At 43.1% G+C, this 24,913-nt stretch overlaps 1 protein-coding gene across 1 annotated transcript in view; it reads left to right on the forward strand.

Moving 5' to 3' along the window:
* Positions 1 to 1,171: 1,171 nt before the first annotated feature.
* The window catches only part of PDGFRB (platelet derived growth factor receptor beta), a 160,638-nt gene continuing 136,896 nt past the window's right edge, over positions 1,172 to 24,913 (forward strand). The window contains exon 1 of the mRNA XM_056516972.1: positions 1,172 to 1,305. The gene's annotated coding sequence lies outside the window, so the exon portion shown is untranslated. The remainder of the gene's footprint in view (positions 1,306 to 24,913) is intronic.

Here is a 24,913-nt window from a genome sequence, read left to right on the forward strand (position 1 = left end):
TGTCAAGGCAACGTGACTATTCTGAGGCCGGGCCCGAAGCGCTTAGAAGAGGCCTCCCCGGTGAAGATAGCAGCCCGGACCACCTCCTCACCGGACCACCTCCTTACCGGACAGCCCTGCAGGACCGGACCAGCGCCGAGCGGAGGTGAGTACTCAGAACTAAAGGGGGTGAGAGGGGGCTGGATGATGTTGAAGGCCGCAGTGGTCTTCAACCTGCGGACCTCCGGAGGTTTCAAAACTACAACTCCCAGCAAGCCCGGACAGCCGATGGCTGCCCTGGCTTGCTGGGAGTTGTAGTTTTGAAACCTCTGGAAGTCCGCAGGTTGAAGACCACTGCGGGTGGGGGAGTTCACTCGAGTATAAGCCGAGGGGGGTGTTTTCAGCACGAAAAATCGTGCTGAAAAACTCGGCTTATACTCGAGTATATACGGTAGTTTGTGCGCTGGCGATTTTTTTTGGTTGTCACCCCCAATGGTTACATCGATCTTAGTAAATTCAATTTTGGCTTGACATTTTCTGACATTCCATTATTTTATTATTGCTATTTAATTCTTTTAATGAATTGTATAAAGTTAGGGCAGTGCTTTCCAAACAGTGTGCCTCCAGCTGTTGCAAAACTACAGCTTCCAGCATGCCCCAACAGCTTTTGATGCAATTTCCTGACATTGTATTATTTTATTATTAGCATTTACTTTCTTATATGAATTTTATAATTCATATAATTCAAATATATATATTTCTTCCAAACAGTGTGCCTCCAGTAGTTGCAAAACTACAACTTCCAGCATGCCCGGACAGCCAAAGGCTGTCCGGGCATGCTGGAAATTGTAGATTTGCAACAGCTGGAGGCACAGTGTTTGGAAAACACTGAGTTAGGGATCTGCCTCCAGACTGTGAATGTACAGACTTTATATCCTCTTTAGCTATACCCTAAATCTGTCCTGTTCACTGTCACTATTCCTTCTTTATAGGCTCAAGGTTATGTCTGGGTTCCTTCTCACTAATCTCCCTGTAGAAGAATCTTGTTCTCTTGTTTTCTGCATTCCATGTGCTTCTTATCTCCCCCACACTTCTTGTCTCCTTAACTTAAAAAAAAATAAAAAAAATACATGGCCTCAAAGGACACTGCTGCCCATCTCCTGCCAGGGGTTAACCGTTTTTTGCCATTAAATGAATCCAGATGTGCCATGAGCTGTGGTGAGAGCGGATGTCACTGTTGTTCTTATCCAGTGTGAAGTTCGCTGTGGAATTAAAAAAAAGAAGTGGTTCTCATAGATTTTGGAGAGAAGGTTCTCATGGAAAAAGGTCAGAACTGTAGCACTTATAGGTTCCATATTTACCGCTTTGGGAATCTGCTTTATGGGAAAATACATTATTGGAAACCCATGTGTACACACTTATGTGACATTTTTTAACCCGATACGGTTAAGCTGTGGCTTATAGTTTAATTGCTTTGCATAGATTTTTATTATTCTACAATAAATATCCAAAGATGGAAGGGGAGGGGTGGGAGGGAGGGATAGTCGGAAAACAACATGAAGCTTCTGAGCCCAAATTCTAAATCTGTAAGGGTTTCAGTATTATGTCCCATCACCGACCACAACTGATGCCAAAACTGTACACAACTGTTTGGTCCAGTTGTGTATATCTGTAGGCAGAATGATGGCCATGACTAAGAGCTATACAGTAGCTCGAAACGCGTTCCCGTTTTACAAATGTTTTTAGTGACGTCTTTTTTCTATTTTTAATTTTTATTAATGGACCAAAATAAATTTGGATTTTTAACTGCGTTAGCTGGATATTTGTATCTGCTCTTCAGAATAAAGGAAAGCTGGGAGATTTGTCTCTCCCCCCCCCCCCCCCCCAGTCCCGATTGAGACTCCAGATTATTCTGAACTGTTCTATTCAAATGAATAGGATCCGGTTAATGATGTAACGTCTGGCTCTGGCCGTTCATGAAGAGTTAAATTACTCTAGTTGGGCTGGAACTGCTGGGAGGTCAACTGTGTCTTCTGGGTGTGGTTCTCAGCTCTGCTGCCTATCAGGAAGGTGTATCCCTGATCACCTGCCTATATAAGCTAGGAGCAGTGATCATTCCAGTGTCTGTGAAAGGTTATACCTTAGCTGACATCTCCTGCTTACTGGATACTTGCTTGTTTATGGATCTTTGGCTTTTCCCTTGACTCTTTTATTGCTCTGCGTTTCCGTACTCTCTCCTGGTACCGACTTCGGCTAGACTGACATTGATTTGCCCGAGTGTGTTTATTAGTGTATCTCTGTTAGTTCCCTGACTCTGATTTGTATTTTATTATTTTGACAACGCTGCCCCAGCACTTTGCAGGGGTGTTTGTTATCGTGGTTGTCGATCCATCATTTAGGGAGCATAGACAATAGGTAGGGACAGCGGCTGTGGGTGAGTTAGGGCTTCACTGTTCCCTGCCCATACGTGACAAATGATCACTTTTTCTCCCCTGGGGGAATCTGAGCTGGATCACCGGACATATGTGACAACCTACTTACTATAATAATGGTGTCTTCTCATGCTGCATAGGTGTCTTTGGGTACCAGATGCCACTGCTAGTCCTACACTTCGAATGGCTACACAACAAGAAGATCTATGGTCTAGATACATATACATGTGATTTGCATAGGGACTTTCATCCAGCTTTACCACACCCTTAACCTCTTAAGGACGGCAGGCGTATCCATACGCACCCGTTTTAAAGTCCTTAAGGACTGAGGGCGTATGGATATGCCCGTGGGAATTCCGGTCTCTGCCGCTAGCCGGTCGGGGACCGGACCGGGATGCCTGCTGAAATCGTTCAGCCGGCATCCCGGAACATTGCCGAGGGGGGTCCTGAGTGACAGCCCCGATCCTCCTAAGGGATAGGAGCGAGGTTGCAGTGGTGCCACCTCCTCCTATCCTCTGCTATTAGTCAGCAATAAGTACTGACCAATGGCAGTTGAAGACGGGGGTTACCATGGAAACCCCCCGCTCTGCCCACCCCTGGATGTCAGGCAGAACACGGAGAAGATGGAGGCCGGTACATGTGAAGAAGATGCGGTGGGGACCGGCGATCATCAGTGGCATCAGCGGAGATCAGTGGTGCAGGTAGGGAGGAGACGGCGCGAAGTATCAAGGAAGGTGGAAGTTAAGCGATCTTTACTGCTGCCTTCCTAGTGGTTGCCAAACTGCAACTCCCAGCATGCCCACACAGCCAAAGGCTGTCTGGGCATGCTGGGAGTTGTAGTTTTGCAACATCTGGAGAATCACAGTTTGGAGATCACTATTACAGTGGTGCCCAAATGGTGGCCATCCAGATGTTGCCAAACTACAACTCTCAGCATGCCTAGCCTGCCCAGGCATGCTGGGAGTTGTAGTACTGTAACATCTGTCCCTTCAGATTTTGCAATTTTCATGAAAATTTTGAAAATTGCTGCTATTCTTCGAAGCCCTCTTATGTATTCAAAAAGTAAAAATATGTCCATGTTATGATGCCAACATAAAGTAGACATATTGTATTTGAGAATCAATATAAAATTAATTTGGAATATCCATTTTCCTTACAAGCAGAGAGTTTCAAAGTTAGAAAAATTAAACATTTTCAAAATTTTCATGAAATTTTTGGATTTTTCACCAAGGATGCAAGTAACGATGAAAATTTACCACTAAAATAAAGTAGAATATGTCACGAAAAAACTATCTCAGAATCAGAATAATCGGTAAAAGCATCTTAGAGTTATTAATGCATAAAGTGTCAATGGTCAGAATTGCAAAAAAGGCCTGCGTCCTTAAGGTGAAAAAGGGCTCGGTCCTTAAAGGGTTAAATGGCAAACTTTGCAAATTGCATAAGGGGTCTGGTTTAAGCAAGCCCTGTCTACAACAGGGCACTTTAAGGGTGGTGCTAGCATTTCGGAATCCCAGGGCAGTCTTGGGGATGTGGCTTAAATGGGCACTGTCATTAAATAGGATTTTTAACCCCTTAAAGATGCAGAGATTTTCAGTTTTTGCATTTTCGTTTTTTTTTTCTCCTTACCTTTCAAAAATCATAACCCTTTCAATTTTCAACCTAAAAATCCATATTATGGCTTATTTTTGGCATCACCAATTCAACTTTGCAGTGACATTAGTCATTTTACCCAGAAATCCACAGCAAAACGGAAAAAAAATCATTGTGCAACAAAATTGAAGAAAAAACGCCATTTTGTAACTTTTGGGGGCTTCCGTTTCTACACAGTGCACCTGGTCATTATTCTGTAGGTCCATACGGTTAAAATGGTACCCTACTTATATAGGTTTAATTTTGTCGTACTTCTGGAAAAAACATAACTACATGCAGGAAAATGTATACGTTTAAAAATGTCCTTTTCTGACCCCTATAACTTTTTTATTTTTCCACGTAGAGGGCAATATATGGTTAATTTTTTGCACCGTCAACTGAAGTTTTTATCGGTACCATTTTTGTTTTGATAGGACTTTTTGATAATTTTTTATACATTTTTTAATGGTATAAAAAGTGACCAAAAATACCCTTTTTTGGACTTTGGAATTTTTTTACATGTACGTCATTGACCGTACAATATATTTTTATAGTTTGCACATTTACACAAGCGGCAATACCACATATGTGTATTTTTATTTTTATTTACACTGTTTTCTTTTTCTAATGGGAAAAGGAGGGTGATTCAAACTTTTATGAGGGAAGGGGTTAAATGATCTTTATTAACACTGTTATCGGCGCTTGACTGCTCCTGCCTGGATCTCAGGCACGGAGCAGTCATTCGCCAATCAGACACCGAGGAGGCAGGTAGGGTCCCTCCCGGTGTCCTGGAAGCTGTTTGGGACGCCGCGATTTCACCGCGGCGTTCCCGAACAGCCGACTGAGCAGCCGAGATAATTTCACTTTCGCTTCGGACGCAGCGGTCAGCTTTGATCCGCGATCGGTGATATCCTGTATTAGCCACGGGTCCCGGACGTTAATGGCCGCTGGGACCGCCGCAATATGACGCAGGGTCACCGCATTACCCCGTGGCATATCGTGGGAGCTGGCGCAGAAAGTAAATATACGTCTTTCGGCATTAAGGAGTTAATATTTGATTCCTTATGTAATATAAATAAATTTTGTAATTGGCTTCCATTAAAAAAACAAAAAACTTTTTTATTAGTTTTTTTGCTGTATACTTCTGCCCACCAGGGGCCTCCCTTCTTGGCCAGAACACATTCCGTCCAGTCAATATCTCTGATTTTGGTATCCTGCTTGTAATGGCAGAAGACCAAACTCAGGAAGTGTTTCTCTGCACTGAGCTTAATTGACAGCTGCAAAGAGCCTCACTTAAAACTGCACAGACTAAAAGCTGCAAAGAGCCTCACTGAAAGATACACAGACTGAAAGCTGCTGCACAGAGCTTGAGGTCTTCTATTCATTACAGCACTGCAACGATGTGAGGGTGGAAGTGAGAGTCTAGAGGTCTATATGGAGACGGGACATTTTTGCTGGGAGGGGATCAGGGTTGGGGATGTCCGAGGATATACAGGGAATGTCTGGGGATATTGGGAAGTATACAGGGAGTGTCTTAGTGTAAACAGTGGCAGATGGGGGTATACAAAGGCAGTCTGGGGTATACAAGTAATGTCTAAGGGTAAACAGGGGCAGGCTTAGGTGCACAGGGGCAGTCTGGGTTAATCAGGGGCAATCTGGGGATTACTAGCAATGGATGATGGTATACAGAAGTAGTCTAAAGGGTATACAGGGGAAGACTGGGGTTTATAAGAAATGTCTGAGGGTATACAGGGGCAGCCTGGAGTATGTGAGAGGAGTCAGGGGGAGTTGCAGCTGGGGTGGAGGTATAGGTGCAGAGCAAATTTTTGCAATGGGGCCCTGTGGTTTCGAGCTATGCCCCTGCCTGCTGCCTAATTAATTTGCTATCATCAATGCCAAACATTGCCAAAAACAACACTTGTCCATCTTAATATGTTTGCTGCATGCTTCAGAACACTATGCCTTAAAAATTACATATAAAGCATCTAAATAAATTCTCCCCATTTTTTGAAGCTGTAGGTTTTGCTACTTTTTTGCACAATAAAGGCTGTGGCCAGTTGTTCTCGGAAATCCAGTGGTGGAATAGCAAATGCACTACTTTGTGGCCTTTTTTCATTTGTGTGTGTGTGTGTGTGTTTTGGTCCCTAGTTGTTGTTTTTTTTAATTGTTTTTTTTAATTTTTTTTATTTTGTCTTTGCAATGCATAAAAAACCATATCACCCAAAAAATTGCTGTAAAAAAAAAACAAAACATGAAAACTGTGTGAAGGAGGCTTAAAAGGTCTCTGACAGGACACAAATGCCAGCCATGCACATTAGCACCTAACCTGATGATGTACATGAGCCATTGAAGTGATTGATCACAGTCATTTGTAACCTGAGCCGGACATTTCCATGTTGTCAATGAATTATGTGGAGCAGTGTTGGTGCACAAAGAATTACAGTCACAACTATTCAGGTCTATGCTGCTGTATCTCCACACTCAGGCATTTTCTCTATTATTCGGTTTTATTGTTTTTACAGAAAAAAAACTACTTTTTGCCATTTAAATCAATGGAGAAACTGATACAAATGCACTGCACAGATTTGCAATATGCTTTATCTGTATAAGACCTTCCATTGTACAATTTGTTGTTTCCATTAAGAGTCTGAGCCAGAAGAGTAGCATGTGGTTGACAGGGCATGTCCTCCAGGAAAAACATTGGCACAGATTTATCAATGCTGTCTAACACATCGTAAGCTTAACTCCTTAAAGAAGATACAAAAAATTATATAATGGTGGTCTCGGTCCCCAAGTATAACAATAGGTTGCCACCAGTCTTAATCTACAATATACAAGAACCAAAAAAGAACAAGAGATAACACCAAAAGACGCACACCTTTTTTAAATAAGTAGCAAAAACAACAATCTTTATTGGTACTCAGAAATATTTACATAGAGAGATATGAAAGGCATACAGAAAATTTAAATCAATTTAAAATGAAAGAAGGGCAAAAGAAAGTAAAAAACACAAAAAAAATCTCTACAACAATGCCCATTCCCCTATACAGCCAATGGTACTGGCCCCCCTACCAGGGGCATAGCTAGAAACCACAGGGCCCTGATGCAAAGAATTGCTTCGGGGCCCCCTACGCAAGGGCTGGAATGGAACCAAAAATAGGCTTGGGCATTGCAGAATAAGCAGACCATTTTTTTTTTGAGTAGGGGGTTTGACTGCAGGGACCCCCATCCATCACTTCGGTCCAAGTGGCTCGCCAGATGTTGCAAAGCTAGAACTCCCATCATGCTTGGAGAGCCTCAGACATTAGTTGAAGTTTTGCAGAAGCTGGAGAGCCACAAATTTGGGTACAGTGTCACCCATCATTACTGTGGAACTTACAAGTCACTCCAGCCCTGATGGGACAGTCAGGAGACTACACAATGATATCAGTGACCTGAGTGACTTCTTCTCTGTAGAGTCTGATGCCCGGGCATCCTCATCCTCTATGAAGACAATAATTATTATAACCACCCCTGCACTGTCCTCCCCCAGACCCCTGTGTTCTCCTCCTCCAGGCTCATCTGTCTGCCTCCTCCAGATACCTCTGCTCCACCCCCCCCCCCCCGACCCCTAAATCCTGTCTACTCTCCTCTGCCCCCTCCCCAGACCCCTAAGTCCTCTCCTCGCTCCTATACCCCCCTTCCTAGACCCTAAATTTCTCTCCAGGCTCCTCTGCCCCTCTCCACAGACCCCTAAGTCCTCTTCAGGCTCCTCTGCCCCCAGACCCCAAAGTCCTGCTCCAGAAGGCTGTCAGAACATGATAGGAGTTGTAGTTGTGCAACAGGTGGAGAGCAGCAGATTGGAGAACAGCAATCTAAACCAATATTCCCCAACCCATCTATGGTGTATTTTAGTTTTCTGCTGCCCTAGGCTGACCTGTACCCAATCGCCCCTTGGCCCCCACCCCTCTGCATTGATGTACAGTATATGTATGTTTGTATGTATGATAGATGTGTATATGATGGGGGTATGTATGATAGATGTGTGTATGATAGATAGATGTGTGTATGTATGATAGATGCGGGTATGTATAATGGATGTGTGTATGTATGATGGATAAATTTATGATAGATGTGTGTATCCAGAGTGATGGCACCATTTCACGCCCTCTGGGAGTTTCCTCAGGCCCAGAGTTGACATCATATCACCCTCTTAAATAGTCTATGCATAGTAATTATACCGGTTAATTAAAAACAACACAAAGTATAAGTGAATACTACCCTATACATAGTGACTACATAAAAACAATAGACTGAACCCGGAACCTATAGAAAAGCTGAGAATTCCTTATGCTCATTCAGACCAATTGCACCTGTGGCATTCAGCTGTGCTGTCCAGCGAGCTTCTCTTTGCAACAGCGTTCGGTGCCTGTCTCCTCCTCTTTCTATAGGTTCCACTCTTTCAAGACCGGCGAATCTGAACCCTTTGCGTTTTGTATTTCTTTGATGTGTGCAATAAATCTAGTGGCCCCTTGTCCTGTTTAAAAAGACCTGACATGCTCCCTTATTCTTTCAAATAACCTGCGTATAGTTAATAGTAACCGCAGGAGCATATCAGGCAGTACACAACGAATGTTGTTTTACAGGTAATGAGGTGCTTTACCTCTACTATTTTGGGTCCTAGTCTGAATGTACTTTTACTGAGGTTCAACTCGCACATAGAACAGTTCCCACATTTAAAATTCCCTTGGGGTCTTCTATCTGTCAACCAATCAGTTTTTTTCTTTGTTCTCTTTCAAACTGTATTTTTAATAAAATCTTCTATTGTCTTATTGCATTTAAATGTGATGACTGGTTTGGTTTCTGCTGTTTTCTTTAGGTCTGGGTCCTGTTCTACAATAAAACAATTTTTACGGATGATGTTACTTAGGGTACTATTTATTGGAGAGTTGTAGAACGAAAAGAAGCATTTTTCTTTCTTACTGTTTTTTTTATTATTATGATACAGTAGTTCACTTCTAGTTTTCTGTTCTGCTTTCTGAAAAGCTTTCTCTATAACTTCACCGGGATAACCCCTAACTTGTAGCCGTTTATTTAAATCATCTGCTTGTTGTAAATAGACATCATTACTAGAATTAATTCTCTTAACTGGCTACATGACACACTGTCCATTGTGTTTTTTGGATGGGAACTAGAATAGTGTAATAGCGTGTTTTTCTCCATCCCTTTCCTGAAAGCTTTTGTTTCCAACTGACCATTTGTCAATAAATATCTCAATATCTAGAAATTCCAGGAAAGCGTCCCCAAATTGATACCTGAATATTATATTCACAGTATTAGTTTGATTGAGATAATTAACAAATTCACCAAATGCCTCTTTTGTGCCCTCCCACACCACTATGATGTCATCTACAAAGCGCTTGAATAGCTTAATATTCATAATGTACCAGTCTCTTGTGGCTAGAACTAGATCTCTCTCCAGTACAGACAGGAACAGGTTGGCAAATGTACAGGAGACTGGAGTCCCCAAAACCATACCCTGTTTCTGTCTGTACCAGGTGCACTCAAAATGGAACGCGTTATTTTCCAGGATGAATCTTAATGATTCATCTATAAATTGGATAGAGTCAGCCGGTTTATCCTGTCCATTTAGTACCTCCCAGATTGCCTGTACACCCGCATCGTGTGGGATGCGGGTGTACAGGCTCTCTACATCTATGGAGGCAAGGTGGTACCCTTCATGCCAGGCAAAATCATATAATATCTGTATCAGGTCTACTGTATCTTTTAACCCCTTAAGAACCCAGCCAATTTTCACTGTAGGACCCGGCCATTTTTTGCACATCTGACCACTGTCACTTTAAGCATTAATAACTTTTGGATGTTTTTACCTTTCATTCTGATTCCGAGATTGTTTTTTATGACATATTCTACTTTATGCTAGTGGTAATTTTGTCGATACTTGCATCATTTCTTGGTGAAAAATTCCAAAATTTGATGAAAAAAATGAAAATGTAGCATTTTTTTTACTTTGAAGCTCTCCGCTTATAAAGAAAATGGACATCACAAATAAATTATATATTGATTCACATATACAACATGTCTACTTTATGTTTGCATCGTAAAGTTGACATGTTTTTACTTCTGGAAGACATCAGAGGGCTTCAAAGTATAGCAGCAATTTTCCAATTTTTCCCAAAATTTTCTAAATCGAAATTTTTAAAGGACCAGTTCAGTTTTGAAGTGGATTTGAAGAGCCTTCATATTAGAAATACCCCATAAATGACCCCATTATAAAAACTGCACCCCTCAAAATATTCAAAGTGCCATTCAAAAGGTTTGTTAAAGAGCACCTGTCATCAACAAAAACTTTTAATATGTTGTTCCTAATCATTAATGAAGACATATTGTAATATATCTTCATTAAAAAATATTAATATTTATACCAGTTTTTTCATTTTATACTTTTGGCCACTAGAGGTCACTCTTCTATGCCTGGTCTGCAGGCAGCATCCTATGCTTTGCATAGTAAATGTACAGCTCTTCGGACTAAATGCTGAAGGGTACTGGTCCTTCCACAGGAAGTTCAGTGCCTGTCAATCATGCATGAGCAGCACTGTGAGCTAGTAGCCTGCATGTGCCTCTCAGAGCCCAGTCACCTCCCCGCCCCTCAGCACCTGTTATATTATACATTGTATCCTCTCACTGCACTCCCTGCTCTGTGTTCCCGTGTCATCTTACTTCTGTCACTGTAATAGCTCCTTCCCCTGGTTCTTCTCCCCGCCCCTCACATTATATTTGTCCAGCTATCAGCATTGACTTTTTAGTGCAACGCTGATGGTCTGAGGAGAGAGTGTGGCACTACTTTTGTTGGCTCTGATCGAGCTCTTATATTTCTAAATGTAAGTAATAAAAAATAATAATCCTTGAGAAATGAGCTGCCGTCCCTCCCCTGTACATTGTTTGTATGCGCGCTCCAGGGAGGGAGCGCAGAATACAAGAAGAGGGCGGAAGCAGTCCCCCGGCCTGGCTTTATGTGACATCGCGCCTGCCGGGACACGCCTCCTTCCGCTCCTCTGTGAAAGAGCGCTCCTGAGCTACCGAAGATGAATATATAAAGGTATTTACATGTGGTTTACAACCGCAATAAACACAGGGATAGGCTTGGTTAGAGTTAGGGACAGATGGGCAGGGGGATTAGGGAAAGTTTAGTTGATGACAGGTGCTCTTTAACCCTTTAGGTGTTTCACAGGAATAGCAGCAAAGTAATGGAGAAAATTAAAAATCTTCATTTTTTACACTGGCATGTTCTTGTAGAACCAATTTTTGCATTTTTACAAGGGGTAAAAGGAGAGAAATCTTCCTAAAATGTGTAACCCAATTTCTCTCGAGTAAGGAAATACCTCATATGTGCATGTCAAGTGTTCGGCGGGTGCAGTAGAGGACTCAGAAGGGAAGGAGCAACAATGGGATTTTGGAGAGTGAGTTTTTCTGAAATGGATTTAAGAAGCCCCTATGGTGCTAGAACAGCAAAAAAAAAAAAAACACATGGCCTACTATTTCCCCCCAACCCACCCTATTCTTGGTTTCCTCAACAAACACAATAACCCCCAGCCCCGGCCCATCCTTTGTCTCCTTAGCAACCCCCCCCCCCCCCATCCCACCGTCAGTTCACTCACCCAGCTGGTGATCTGTGCTGCGGTGTTAGGCGGTGGAGGCTGCAGCTCCTGCAACTGATGATGCACAGGGGTTCTCTGCCGGGGATCGTACAGGGATGGAGGCAGGGAGAGGTCAGGTGATTGGAGCAGACGTGCCTGCCAGCCCCGGGCATGTCAACTCCCATCAGTCCCTGACCTATCCAGCCCTTCTCTGATTAAAGGGTCCGCACCCTTCATACAAGTAATAAACAGAAAAATGTGGTGGCAGCAACGGGCCCGAACTGCTGCAGCAGCATATAGTGTAGTGTAGGGGCAGGGGGGCCCAGCGGGCTGCTTTGGCTATGGAGCCCATGTCGTGACCGTTGGGCTACTGCCCCCCTACAAAATATCCATGATCATACAACCAGGTATCAGACTATACTAACAAAAATACAAGGCCAAGATAGCAATATGAGTGTCCCAATAATAGTCCTACAGTTGTGATATTACTGTATGCTATAATGGCCAAATGGCCAAAGCCCATCTATCTGTCAAATGTTCCAATAAAACCTGGAGAAGTAGGGGAGGCCAGACAGTACTGACCCTCCCCTAAATGTGAATAAGCCCCTCTCCTAATAAAAATTTTAATCACCTCCATTTTCCCACTTTTTAAAATAAAATAATGTAAATAAAAATAAACATATGTGGTATCGCTGTGTGTGAAAATGTCCGAACTATTAATATATAACGTTAATTAAACCACGTTCAGAATTGCTGATTTTTGGTCCTTTCATATATAAGAAAAAAATGAATAAAAAGTGATCAAAAAGTCCCATCAAAACAAAAATGTTACTGATAAAAACTACAGGTCACAGAGCAAAAAATTAGCCCTGTATAGGAAAACAATTAAAACGTTATAGGGGGTCAGATCATTTTCAGCAGGGTGTAGCTGGAAACCACAGGGACCTCATGCGAAAAATTGTCCTGGGCATATAGTTTAGAGTAATGGCAGGGGGGCCCTCCAGGCTATGAGGCCCGGTCGCGATTGTGACCCTTGTGACCTCTATAGCCACACCTCTGATTTTGAGCATACTCATTTTCCCACAAAAAGTTATAATTTTTTTTAAGTTGTAAAATGAAACGAAACCTACATAAATTTAGTATTCTTGTAAATGTATTGACCTACAGAATAAAGATAACTTAAATTGGGTATCATTGTAATTAGAGATGAGAAAATCAAAGTTTATGAATACGAATTTGTTATGAATTTCCTCAAAAATTTGATTTGCAACAAATGCGAATATCGCTGCAATTCTATCGCGCGAATCGCTTCATTAAACTCCATTTAGTGCGGTCCAGGCTCCAGGGCATCCAAAATGGCAGATCCAAATTTGAGGACATGGGGCAAGGAACTCTGGGAAGGCGGGAACAACGGTAGACGGGATGACCCTGAATCACATGCAGGATGCAGCCTATCAGCAGCCAGTCAACCCCTGTGATGTCACAGCCCTATATAATCGGCAGCCATAGTCTGGCTAGTCACTTCATTTATTACATTGCAGAGAGATAGGACTGACAGCATGTGTGTGTGTGTGTGTTAGACAGAAAAGCTTTTTCCAGCAGCGTTTCAACTCCTAGTCACATCAGTGTTCTGGTGGACAGAGAACAGTGCTTTTTTTCACTGAAACTTATTTTTACTGCAGCCATTAACCTCCCAGTCACTTTCTACAACATTGTATTACAGAGAGGGGCAGAGAGCTGTGTGTTGCCTCATACATTTCAACAAGCTGCCTATACTAGTCTGTAGACGGTATAATAACCAGCAGTCTATTCCTAATAGTCTTTGACAGAGTGCAATTTTGGATTTACTACACAGCGACTGAGTGCTGCAGCACTGTTGTGTTCTGCTGGTGTGGAAAAATATTTTTTTAAGCGTGCTGTAGCGCATTTTTCTGCCCACATAAGTGCATACCGTAAACCTACATCTAAGTAGTGTACAATTTTGTACCTGTTAATCTGTCAAGGGCCTAGATACTGTGAAAGTCAAGGCAAAAGTAATCACTGGCTGGTGTTTTACTCCAATACGTTTTTTTAAGCGTACTGTAGCGCATTTTTCTGCCCTCTTTTGTTACACAACAAATGGTCTGCTGGTTATACCAGTCTGTAGACGGTATAATACATACCCAGCAGTCCATTCCTAATAGTCTGTGAGAGAGTGCTATTTTGGGTTTAGTACACAGCAACTGTGTGCTGCAGCACTATTGTGTACTGCTGGTGTTGTGTAAAAATATGTTTTTTAAGCATACTGTATCGCATTTTTCTGCCCTCATCAGTGCATACCACATACCTACATCTAAGTAGTGTACTATTTTGTACCTGTTAATTTGTCAAGGGACTAGATACTGTGAAAGGACAGCCAAAAGTACACGCCTGGTGCTGTTCTAGCCAAATACTGTTTTAAGCGTAGTGAAGCATATTGTACTCCCCTAATATACACACTAAGTATGTCAGGCAGAGAAGTGCCAGGACATGCACAGATGAGTGGCAGAGGCATAAATTTATCAGGCGCAGGCAGAGATCACAGCAGACTAGGGGCGAGTGGCAGCAGGAGTCACAGCAAGAGGCCTGAGCTCCCGGGAACAGCTAGCGGTTGTGTAACAACCAGCAACCCATCTGCCGTCATCAATTAATTAACACAGTCATCCACTTCATCACAAGTGACATCTGGTACCCCCAGTCAACAGTTGTGGGTTCCTCAGACACAACCCTCAGTTGGCATGGCCCGGAAGCAGTCCCTGTCCTCCCTTTGCCTCTGTCTTATGCTATAGGATATAGAAGTATCTCATGCTGTGGGTTAAGCTCCACTATTCAGTGAGGACGATCTAATAGAGGACAGTCAACAGCTACTGCCCAGCCAAGAAGTGGATGAGACATCCGCCGCTTCCTCTGCTAGGCGGGCAAGTAGTGATGAGAGTGATGTGGGAGGCGGTGTTGCCAGCGTTCAGGGTCCTGAAGCAGACACTGTTGAGGAACCTGAGAAGGACATCAGTGACGTGCAGACACTTGTTGATGATGAGCTGGGTGCAGAAGGGGCTTCATCATCAGGAGAAGAGGGTTGCAGGTTGCCCGTGAGGCAACAGCTGAGCCAGCAAGGTGGTAGCATGGTTGACAGTCAGCATGGTGACAGAAGTGGAAATTCTGCAGCAAACGAGCCCGGGGGAGACCTCCTGCTTTGCAGGAGGTAATGGAACAGGGGTTCCTGGAGATGGTGGTTGTAGCAGTCAATTAGTGCGGACTGTTTGTGGGAACATCAGCTACTCGGCGATGTGGCAGTTTTTCATCAAGCATCCGGAGGAGGTTAACAGCCACATGCAAGATGTGTCAGAAGAAAGTGATGCGTGGCCAGGGTCCCAATGTTGGCACCACGGCCCTGCATCAACATATGCTGCACCACCATAAAGTGGCCTGGGAGAACCATGGCTCCGATGTAGTGGTCCAGCCTGCTGCATCACCCAGTGGCACGCCGCTCCCTCTTTCAGCCAGCCAAGGCTCCACCACCTCAGCCGAAGGGAGCTGTGTGTCATACCCTCCTTTTGTTGCTCCAGATGCTCCTGCTCCTCTTACTTTTAGTCAGTCATTCCGCCAACAATCCATCGGCAAAGCCATGTCCAAGAGACAACAGTATGCGCCCACTCATCCAACGTCGCAGAAGCTGAATGTGCTTCTGTTTAAGTTGCTGGTGCTGCAGTCCCTCCCTTTTCAAGTAACACACCGTATAGAGAGCAGTTGGGTCCGGCACTAACGGCACTAGGGTGAGATCGCTATTAGGAGTTGGCAGCAGTATATTCCGGGTGATTGTGGATGTATAGTGGTGCAGTGTCCGACAAGGTGAATGGCAAAATAACATAAAAGAAAACAGGACAGCACTCATCATCCAACTGAGCTTTATTTCAAGCGTGCAATTACATCAGATGCCCAGGTGGAGGCAGAGAGCACAGCCGGGACAGACTGTTTCACGCTATCAGCGCTTCTTCGAGCCGGTATACAACGGCTTAAAGAAGCACTGATAGCGTGAAACAGTCTGTCCTGGCTGTGCTCCCCGCCTCCACCTGGGCATCGGATGTCATTGCACGCTTGAAATAAAGCTCAGTTGGATGGTGAGTGCTGTCCTGTTTTCTTTTATGTTATTTCCTCCCTTTTCAAGTGGTGGACTTTGCACCTTTCAGAGAACTGATGGCTTGTGCCGAGCAGTGGTAGAGAGTGCCAAGCCGTCATTTCTTTGCGAAGAAGGCAGTACCAGCCCTGCACAATTTTGTGGAACAGAAGGTGGGACAGTCCTTGAGCCTGTCGGTGTACCAAAGTGCACGGCAGCGCCAACTTCTGGAGCTGTAACTATGGTCAGGGACAATACATGTCATTTACGGCTCACTGGGTGAATGTGGTTCCTGCGCAGCCACAACACCAACTTGGACAGGTGACAAAGCTTCCTCCTCCACGCTCTCAGGCCTTTGGTCCTGTGACAGTGTGCGACTCTACTTCCTCATCTTCCACCGAGTCCTTAGCCCCCACTGTCCAGACACATCTCAGTGCCCCTCCAGCATACCATGTGTGCAGGGCACGGCGGTGTCACGCTGTTATTCACATGGTTTGCCTTGGCGAGGGGAGGAACAGCTAAAAGTCATTCATAAAGAAATTGGAGCATGGCTTACTCCACAAAAACTGGAAATGGGAACCTGGTGACCGGGTGAAACATCTTGTCTGCGCTGCGACAAGGAAGGCTGAGCCATGTGCCCTGCATGGCACACGTGTTCAATCTGGTTGTCAAGTGGTTTCTGAAGTGTTCCCCCCATTTGCAAGGCATCCTAACAATGGGAAGGAAACTTTGCATGCACTTCAGCCACTCATACACCGCAAAGCACACCCTCCTTGAGATGCAGCGTCAGAACGGTATCCCCTAACATGGTCTGATTTGTGACGTTGCCACACATTGGAATTCCACCCTCCATATGCTGGACCGACTATACAAACAGAGAAAAGCTATCACCGATTTCTTGATGATTCTAGCGGATAGGGGTACTCCCCTGTGTAACTTTAATGCCAACCAGTGGAAGCTACGTGACACCTGCCTTTTGCTCAGGCCCTTGGAGGAAGCCACATTATTAGTCAGTCGCCAGGATTATGGGATGAACGGTGTCATTCCACTGCTTCACTGCAACACGTGTTGGAAACTATAGCTGGTCAGGGCACTGGAGACGTTGCGTCTACATCTCACGGCAACATGAGGTCTGTGGGGGCTGAACTGGAGGAGGAGGAGAAGGGGGAGGGGCAGAGTGGAGCACAGTTTAGGTTACAGCAAATGGGCAGTTTTTCTAGTCATCTGACAGGAGAGGAGGAGCAGGAGCAGCTGGAGGAGCTAGAGGGTTATGAGGAAGGCGAGACAGAGGACCCAGACACACCGTGGCAGTATGCAGTGGATATGGAGGCAGGGAGTCCCTCCGAGTTACTTTCACAAATGGCACGATGCATGTTCACTTGCTTGCATAGTGACCACCGAATTGTCACCATTCAGCAGCGGGATGACTTCTGGCTCTCCGTATGCTGCCACCAACTCCAGGCTGTGCCATTCAGCCACTATATGGTCTCCTCATGCTTCAGCCAACTCCAGGCTGTGCCATTCAGCCACTATATGGTCTCCTCATGCTTCAGCCACCTCCAGGATGTGCCATTCAGCCACTATATGGTCTGCTCATGCTTCAGCCACCTCCAGGCTGTGCCATTCAGTCACTATATGGTCTCCTCATGCTGCCGCCACCTCCAGGCTATGTCATTCAGCCAATATATGGTTTACTGATGCTGCTGGGCCTGGGCCATTACCTAAAAATATGTTATGGTAGCACTAGCTACCATAAATCTTCAATTTACATTTTTAAATTCATCTTTTAATCTTAGGGATTGTGAAGCCCTATTGTCTCCTCATGCTTCCGCCAACTCCAGGCTGTGTCATTCAGACAATATATGGTTTACTGATGCTGCTGGGCCTGGGACATTACCTAAAAATGTTTTATGGTAGCTTCTTTTAATCTTAGGGATTGTGAAGCCCTATTGTCTACTCATGCTGCCGCCAGCTACAGGCTGTGTCATTGTGCCACCATATGGTCTCTTTATGCTGTTAGCACCTTAAATTAAACTTTAAACATTTTAATATATCTAAAATCTTCAATTTAAAATTTCAAAAATATCTTTAACCCCTTAACGACGCAGGACGTATATTTACGTCCTGCGCCGGCTCCCGCGATATGAAGCGGGATCGCGCCGCGGCTAATCAACGGCCGGGACCCGCGGCTAATACCACACATCGCCGATCGCGGCGATGTGCGGTATTAACCCTTTAGAAGCGGCGGTCAAAGCTGACCGCCGCTTCTAAAGTGAAACTGAAAGTATCCCGGCTGCTCAGTCGGGCTGTTCGGGACCGCCGCGGTGAAATCGCGGCGTCCCGAACAGCTGATCGGACACCGGGAGGGCTCTTACCTGCCTCCTCGGTGTCCGATCGACGAATGACTGCTCCGTGCCTGAGATCCAGGCAGGAGCAGTCAAGCGCCGATAATGCTGATCACAGGCGTGTTAATACACGCCTGTGATCAGGATGAGAGATCAGTGTGTGCAGTGTTATAGGTCCCTATGGGACCTATAACACTGCAAAAAAAAAGTAAAAAAAAAGTGTTAATAAAGGTCATTTAACCCCTTCCCTAATAAAAGTTTGAATCACCCCCCTTTTCCCATAAAAAAAATAAAACAGCGTAAAAAAAATAAAAATAAACATATGTGGTATCGCCGTGTGCGTAAATATCCGAACTATAAAAATATATAGTTAATTAAGCCGTACGGTCAATGGCGTACGCGCAAAAAAATTCCAAAGTCCAAGAAAGCGTATTTTGGTAACTTTTTATAACATTAAAAAATGAATAAAAAGTGATCAAAAAGTCAGATCAAAACAAAAATCATACCAATAAAAACTTCAGATCACGGCGCAAAAAATGAGTCCTCATACCGCCCCGTACGTGGAAAAATTAAAAAGTTATAGGGGTCAGAAGATTACATTTTTAAACGTATAAATTTTCCTGCATGTAGTTATGATTTTTTCCAGAAGTGCGACAAAATCAAACCTATATAAGTAGGGTATCATTTTAACCGTATGGACCTACAGAATAATAATAAGGTGTAATTTTTACCGAAATATGCACTGCGTAGAAACGGAAGCCCCCAAAAGTTACAAAATGGCGTTTTTTTTTCGATTTTGTCGCACAATGATTTTTTTTTCCGTTTCGCCGTGCATTTTTGGGTAAAATGACTAATGTCACTGCAAAGTAGAATTGGCGATGCAAAAAATAAGCCATAATATGGATTTTTAGGTGGAAAATTGAAAGGGTTATGATTTTTAAAAGGTAAGGAGGAAAAAACGAAAGTGCAAAAACGGAAAAACCCTGAGTCCTTAAGGGGTTAAAGGGGTATTCCAGGAAAAAACTTTTTTTTATATCAACTGGCTCCAGAAAGTTAAACAGATTTGAAAATTAAATAAATAGGTTCCATTCACCTCTAGACTAATACCAGAAAAAACTGATACATGATGCTAGTATATATAGTAATAGTAATAATTAGAACTGTGCTTCAAATTTATGATGATAACAAAATTGTATTTATTCATATAAAACAACCACTAATAAAATATTATATAATATAACAATGTATCTGACAATACCTCCTTACACAGGGCCCTTGTGTAGAGGAAAAATGTTGTACAATGACTTTAAAAATTAAATAAAATGTTGCAATACCGCAAAAGAGTCTTAAATCCAGTAATCCAGCAGAGATATAGTACAGAGATAAGGTGCAGTTAAGCAGGTTGAACATATAGTGACCCCCCGACTTACGATGGCCCCGACATATGATCATTTCAACATACGATGGCCTCTCAGAGCCCATCGTATGTTGAAGGCAGCATCGACATACGATACAAACAGCTATCTGACAGCGCTGACAACTTCCGCAACTGACAGATAGTTGTTTAATGTGCCCCGTGTGCCCCGTTCTGCCTCCTGTTACTCACATGCTGTCCTGCTAACTCACGCAGGCTTCCACTGTGAGCTCCGTGTAAGCCCCGCCCCCCCAGTGCAGCCATAGCCTGCAGCATCTTGCTGCAGGCATCCAATGAGCTGCTGGCTGCCCTCCCCTTCCTTTCCTATGGAACTGTAGTCAGCAGGATCATAATGGAGGATATTCTGTCCCCCCTGAAGGTATTTAAAGAACTGTACAGTACTGTATGCAATGTCACACATCACATACAATACATATACACACTATACACCCCATACATCAATGTTTCCCTATCAGTGTGCCTCCAGCTGTTGCAAAACTATAACTTCCAGCATGCCCAGACAGTCAATGGCTGTACATGCATGCTGGGAGTTGTAGTTGTGCAACAGCTGCAGGCACCCTGGTTTGTTAAACACTTCCCATACACTCCATATACAATGGTCATCCCAGAACCAATTAGCAGTTTCCCATAGAGATATGTATTCAACATACAATGGTTCAGAGGCCCCAGAACCAATTACCATTTTTACATAGACATATGTACTTGACATATGATGGTTTCAACATATGATGGTTCTCCTGGAACCAATTAATATCATATGTTGAGGGACCACTGTATATTATCCAAGTCCGCATTTATATATATTTGTGCAGCATATATTTACCGGCTTGTGGAAATAAATGTGCCGAGCTTTAAAGCTGTTTTTGCTGTCTATCCTGTGGAGGCTGATGTGCGCTGGCATATGCACCGGCGACTGGTCTGTTAGCCGCAGACCTAGCAATGCCGCCTCTCACGGAGATAGATGTTAGAACTCCGGCGGTGGAAACAAGCCTCGTGGAGGAATTCTCAGTGTGTGACGTAAGCTCTGCAGCACTAGATGTCAGCCCGGTAGATGGTGTTGGTAAGAGCGGTGGCAACCAAATGCTGGCGGCTGGATTGATGTTGGTAGGAGCAGTGGTAGCCCAATGTAAGCGGCTGGATTGATGGTAGAAATTCTGCTGAACTGCGGCAATGGTGCAATGGTTTCTCTTATAGCGGCATTGTTGCGGTAAAAAAGGCTCTAGACGCGTTTCAGGGTGCTGTATATATTGACCCTTTCCTCAGTAGAAATATCATGTTCATGAGACACAGTTCTTTTTATACTTGGGAAAATTTAAACAGGTGAATTACAATTTGGCACATGGCAAAAGACAGAGTGGATTCTTAAATAACTATGACAGTATATAGATTTTTAAATACAATGTGAATTGTTACCTAGAAGTTAATGAAATACAACAAAGGTGTATATAATATATATAGATTAATACAACACAGACATGATTTATTTGCATGTCTGTATTGTATTATATACACCTTTGTTGTATTTCATTAACTTCTAGGTAACAATTCACATTGTCTTTAAAAATCTATATACTGTCATGGTTATTTAAGGATCCACTCCGTCTTTTGCCATGTGCCAAATTGTAATTCACCTGTTTCAATTGTTCCAACTATAAAAAGAACTGTGTCTCATGAACATGATATTTCTACTGAGGAAATGGTCAATATATACAGCACCCTGAAACGCGTCTAGAGCCTTTTTACCGCAACAATACCGCTATAAGAGAAACCATTGCACCATTGCCGCAGTTCAGCAGAATTTCTACCATCAATCCAGCCGCTTACATTGGGCTACCACTGCTCCTACCAACATCAATCCAGCCACCAGCATTTGGTTGCCACCTCTCTTACCAACACCAACTACCGGGTTGACATCTAGTGCTGCAGAGCTGACGTCACACGCTGAGAATTCCTCCACGAGGCTTGTTTCCACCGTCGGAGTTCTAACATCTATCTCCGTGACCGGCGGCATTGCTAGGTCTGCGGCTACCAGACCATTCGCCAGTGCGCACGCCAGCGCACATCAGCCTCCACAAGACGGACAGCAAAAACAGCTTTAAAGTTCGGCACATCTATTTCCACAAGCCGGTAAATATATGCTGCACAAATATATATAAATGCAGACTTGGATAATATATGTTCAACCTGCTTAACTGCACCTTATCTCTGTACTATATCTCTGCTGGATTACTGGATTTAAGACTCTTTTGCGGTATTGCAACATTTTATTTAATTTTTAAAGTCATTGTAGAACATTTTTCCTCCACACAAGGGCCCTGTGTAAGGAGGTATTGTCAGATGCATTGTTATATTATATGATATTTTATTAGCTGTTGTTTTATATGAATAAATACATTTTTTTTATCATCATAAATTTGAAGTACAGGTCTAATTATTACTATTACTATATATACTAGCATCATGTATCAGTTTTTTCTGGTATTAGTCTAGAGGTGAATGAGACCTATTAATTTATTTTATTTCACTATACTGTACTTTGCGGTGTAAGTACTATCCATTCATACCTTCACAAATTTTTTGTGAGCTGCACTCCTTCACATATTTTTTCTATAGATTTGTAAATTACTTCTATTAAAAAATCTTAATCCTTTCAATAATTATCAGCTGCTGAAGTTGAGTTGTTGTTTTCTGGAGCCAGTTGATATATAAAAAAAAAGTTTGGTCCTGGATAACCCCTTTAATCTTCTCTATTGTGAGGCCCTATGGTCTTGTCAGGCTGTTGCCACATCCAGACTGGGGCGTTCTGCTACTATATGGTCTCCTCATGCTGTCGCCAATTCCAGGCTGTGTCATTCTGCCAGATTATGGTCTCCTCATGCTGTTTCCACCTCTAGGCTCTGTCATTGTGCCGCCATGTGACTCCTTGTTAGATTGGGTTTTGTGGTCATACAGTATTAGTTCAAAGTAAGCACCGGGACATTAAACTTGGAAATCTAATATAAATCTTAAATTTAAATTTAAAAAAATCAATGTAATTTTTTCAAGACTTAGGCCCTATGGTCGTCGACGTCATATGACCTGTGGAATTATCACAAGAATCCAATAAAACAGCTTGGAGGGATAACAATGAACCATAAATGATTAAATGAAACATTTGCACTTTCATAGTTGGGGGTGGGGGGGTTGTCATAGGAGGCAGGGGCTGGAACAGGTGGTATCTCGCCTGGCGGAGGACCACCAGCTCGATGCTAACCAGAATGGGTAAATTCAAATTAAATTAAATAAAAATTACATTATTCTCTTCAATTTTTACACCATATGGTCTCCCTGCTGCCACATCAACGCTCTGCAGCAGTGATTCTAATAGCAATGTCTGTAATCTGCATGTCATACTGAATAACAGTATTATTTCACTAACACAGCACATTCCCTATGCGTGTTAGAACAAGGCAAAGTGCTCTACACCCCTATTGAGGCTCTCTGTAGACCAGAAATAGACATTTTTAACAGTTACATAGTTAGTATGGTTGAAAAAAGACATACGTCCAACAAGTTCAACCAGGGAATTTAAGGGAAGGGTGTAAGGGGATAAGGGGAAGGGATGTTGTTCTATAATTCTACATAAGCATTAATGTTATTTTGTTCCAGGAATGTATCTAACCCTGTTTTAAAGCTATTAATTGTTTTTGCTGTGACCAGTTCCTGAGGTAGACTGTTCCATAAATGCACAGTTCTTATGGTAAAGAAGGTGTGTCACCCCTTTAGACTAAACCTTTTCTTCTCCAGACGGAGGGAGTGCCCCCTCGTCCTTTGGGGGGGGAGTTTAACCTGGAACAGTTTTTCTCCATATTTTTTGTATGGGCCATTTATATACTTATACACGTTTATCATATCCCCCCTTAAACGTCTCTTCTCAAGACTAAATAATTGTTACTCCTTTAATCGTTCCTCGTAGCTAAAATGTTCCATGCCCCATATTAGTTTAGTCGCACGTCTCTGCACCCTTTCCAACTCCGCAGTGTCCCTTTTATGAACTGGTGCCCAAAACTGAACAGCATATTCCAGGTGAGGCTGTACCAATGCTTTATAAAGGGGGAGTATTATGTCCCTGTCCCTCGAGTCCATGCCTCTTTTGATACATGATAATATCCTGCTGGCTTTGGAAGCAGCAGCCTGACATTGCATGCTATTCTGAAGTCTGTGATCTACAAGTACACCCAGGTCCTTCTCTACCAATGACTCTGACAGTTTAATCCCCCCTAAGACATATGACGCATGCATGTTATTTGTACCCAGATGCATAACTTTACATTTATCCACATTAATCCTCATTTGCCAAGTGGATGCCCAGACACTTAGTCTATCCAAGTCATCTTGTAACTTATGCACATCCTCTATAGACTGTACTGTGCTACAAAGCTTGGTGTCATCTGCAAAGATAGAAACAGAGTTGTTAATACCATCCTCTATATCATTGATAAATAAATTAAACAACAGCGGGCCCAGTACTGAACCTTGGGGTACACCACTAATAACCGGGGACCAATCAGAGTACGAATCATTGACTACCACTCTCTGGGTACGATCCATGAGCTAGTGTTCAATCCAGTAACAAACTAAAGTTTCCAAACCCAAAGACCTTAACTTACCTGTCAGACGTCTATGAGGGACAGTATCAAATGCTTTAGCAAAATCCAGAAACACTATATCCACAGCCATTCCTCTGTCAAGGCTTCTACTCACATCTTCATAAAAGCAAATTAGATTGGTTTGACAACTTCTGTCCTTAGTAAACCCATGCTGGCTATCACTTATAATACCATTATCCCCTATGTATTCCTGTATGTAATCCCGTATAAGTCCTTGAAACAATTTACCCACAATGCAAGTTAAACTTACCGGTCTATAATTTCCTGGGGAAGACCTAGAGCCCTTCTTGAAGATTGGCACCACATTCGCCTTGCGCCAGTCCCTTAGCACAATACCAGACACCAGAGAATCTCTAAATATCATGAACAGGGGTACAGATATTACTGAACTTACCTCTCTAAAAACTCTTGGGTGTAGTCCATCCGGTCCAGGACATTTTCTTACAATTACTTTACTTAACTTACCTTGTACCATCTCTACATTAAGCCAGTTCAGTACATTACATGATGTGTTACCAGCACTGACCTGTCCAATGTCAGCTCCTTCTTCCATACTATATACAGAACTAAAGAACCCATTCAGTAGCTCCGCCTGTGATTTGTCGCAAATAAATTTGGACCGAAACCAATTTTTTTGCGAAAATTCGGTGAATCAGCCCAATCAAATTTTTCAAA

This window comes from Hyla sarda, chromosome 4, assembly GCF_029499605.1.
Source record: "Hyla sarda isolate aHylSar1 chromosome 4, aHylSar1.hap1, whole genome shotgun sequence".
Lineage (NCBI taxonomy): Eukaryota > Metazoa > Chordata > Amphibia > Anura > Hylidae > Hyla > Hyla sarda.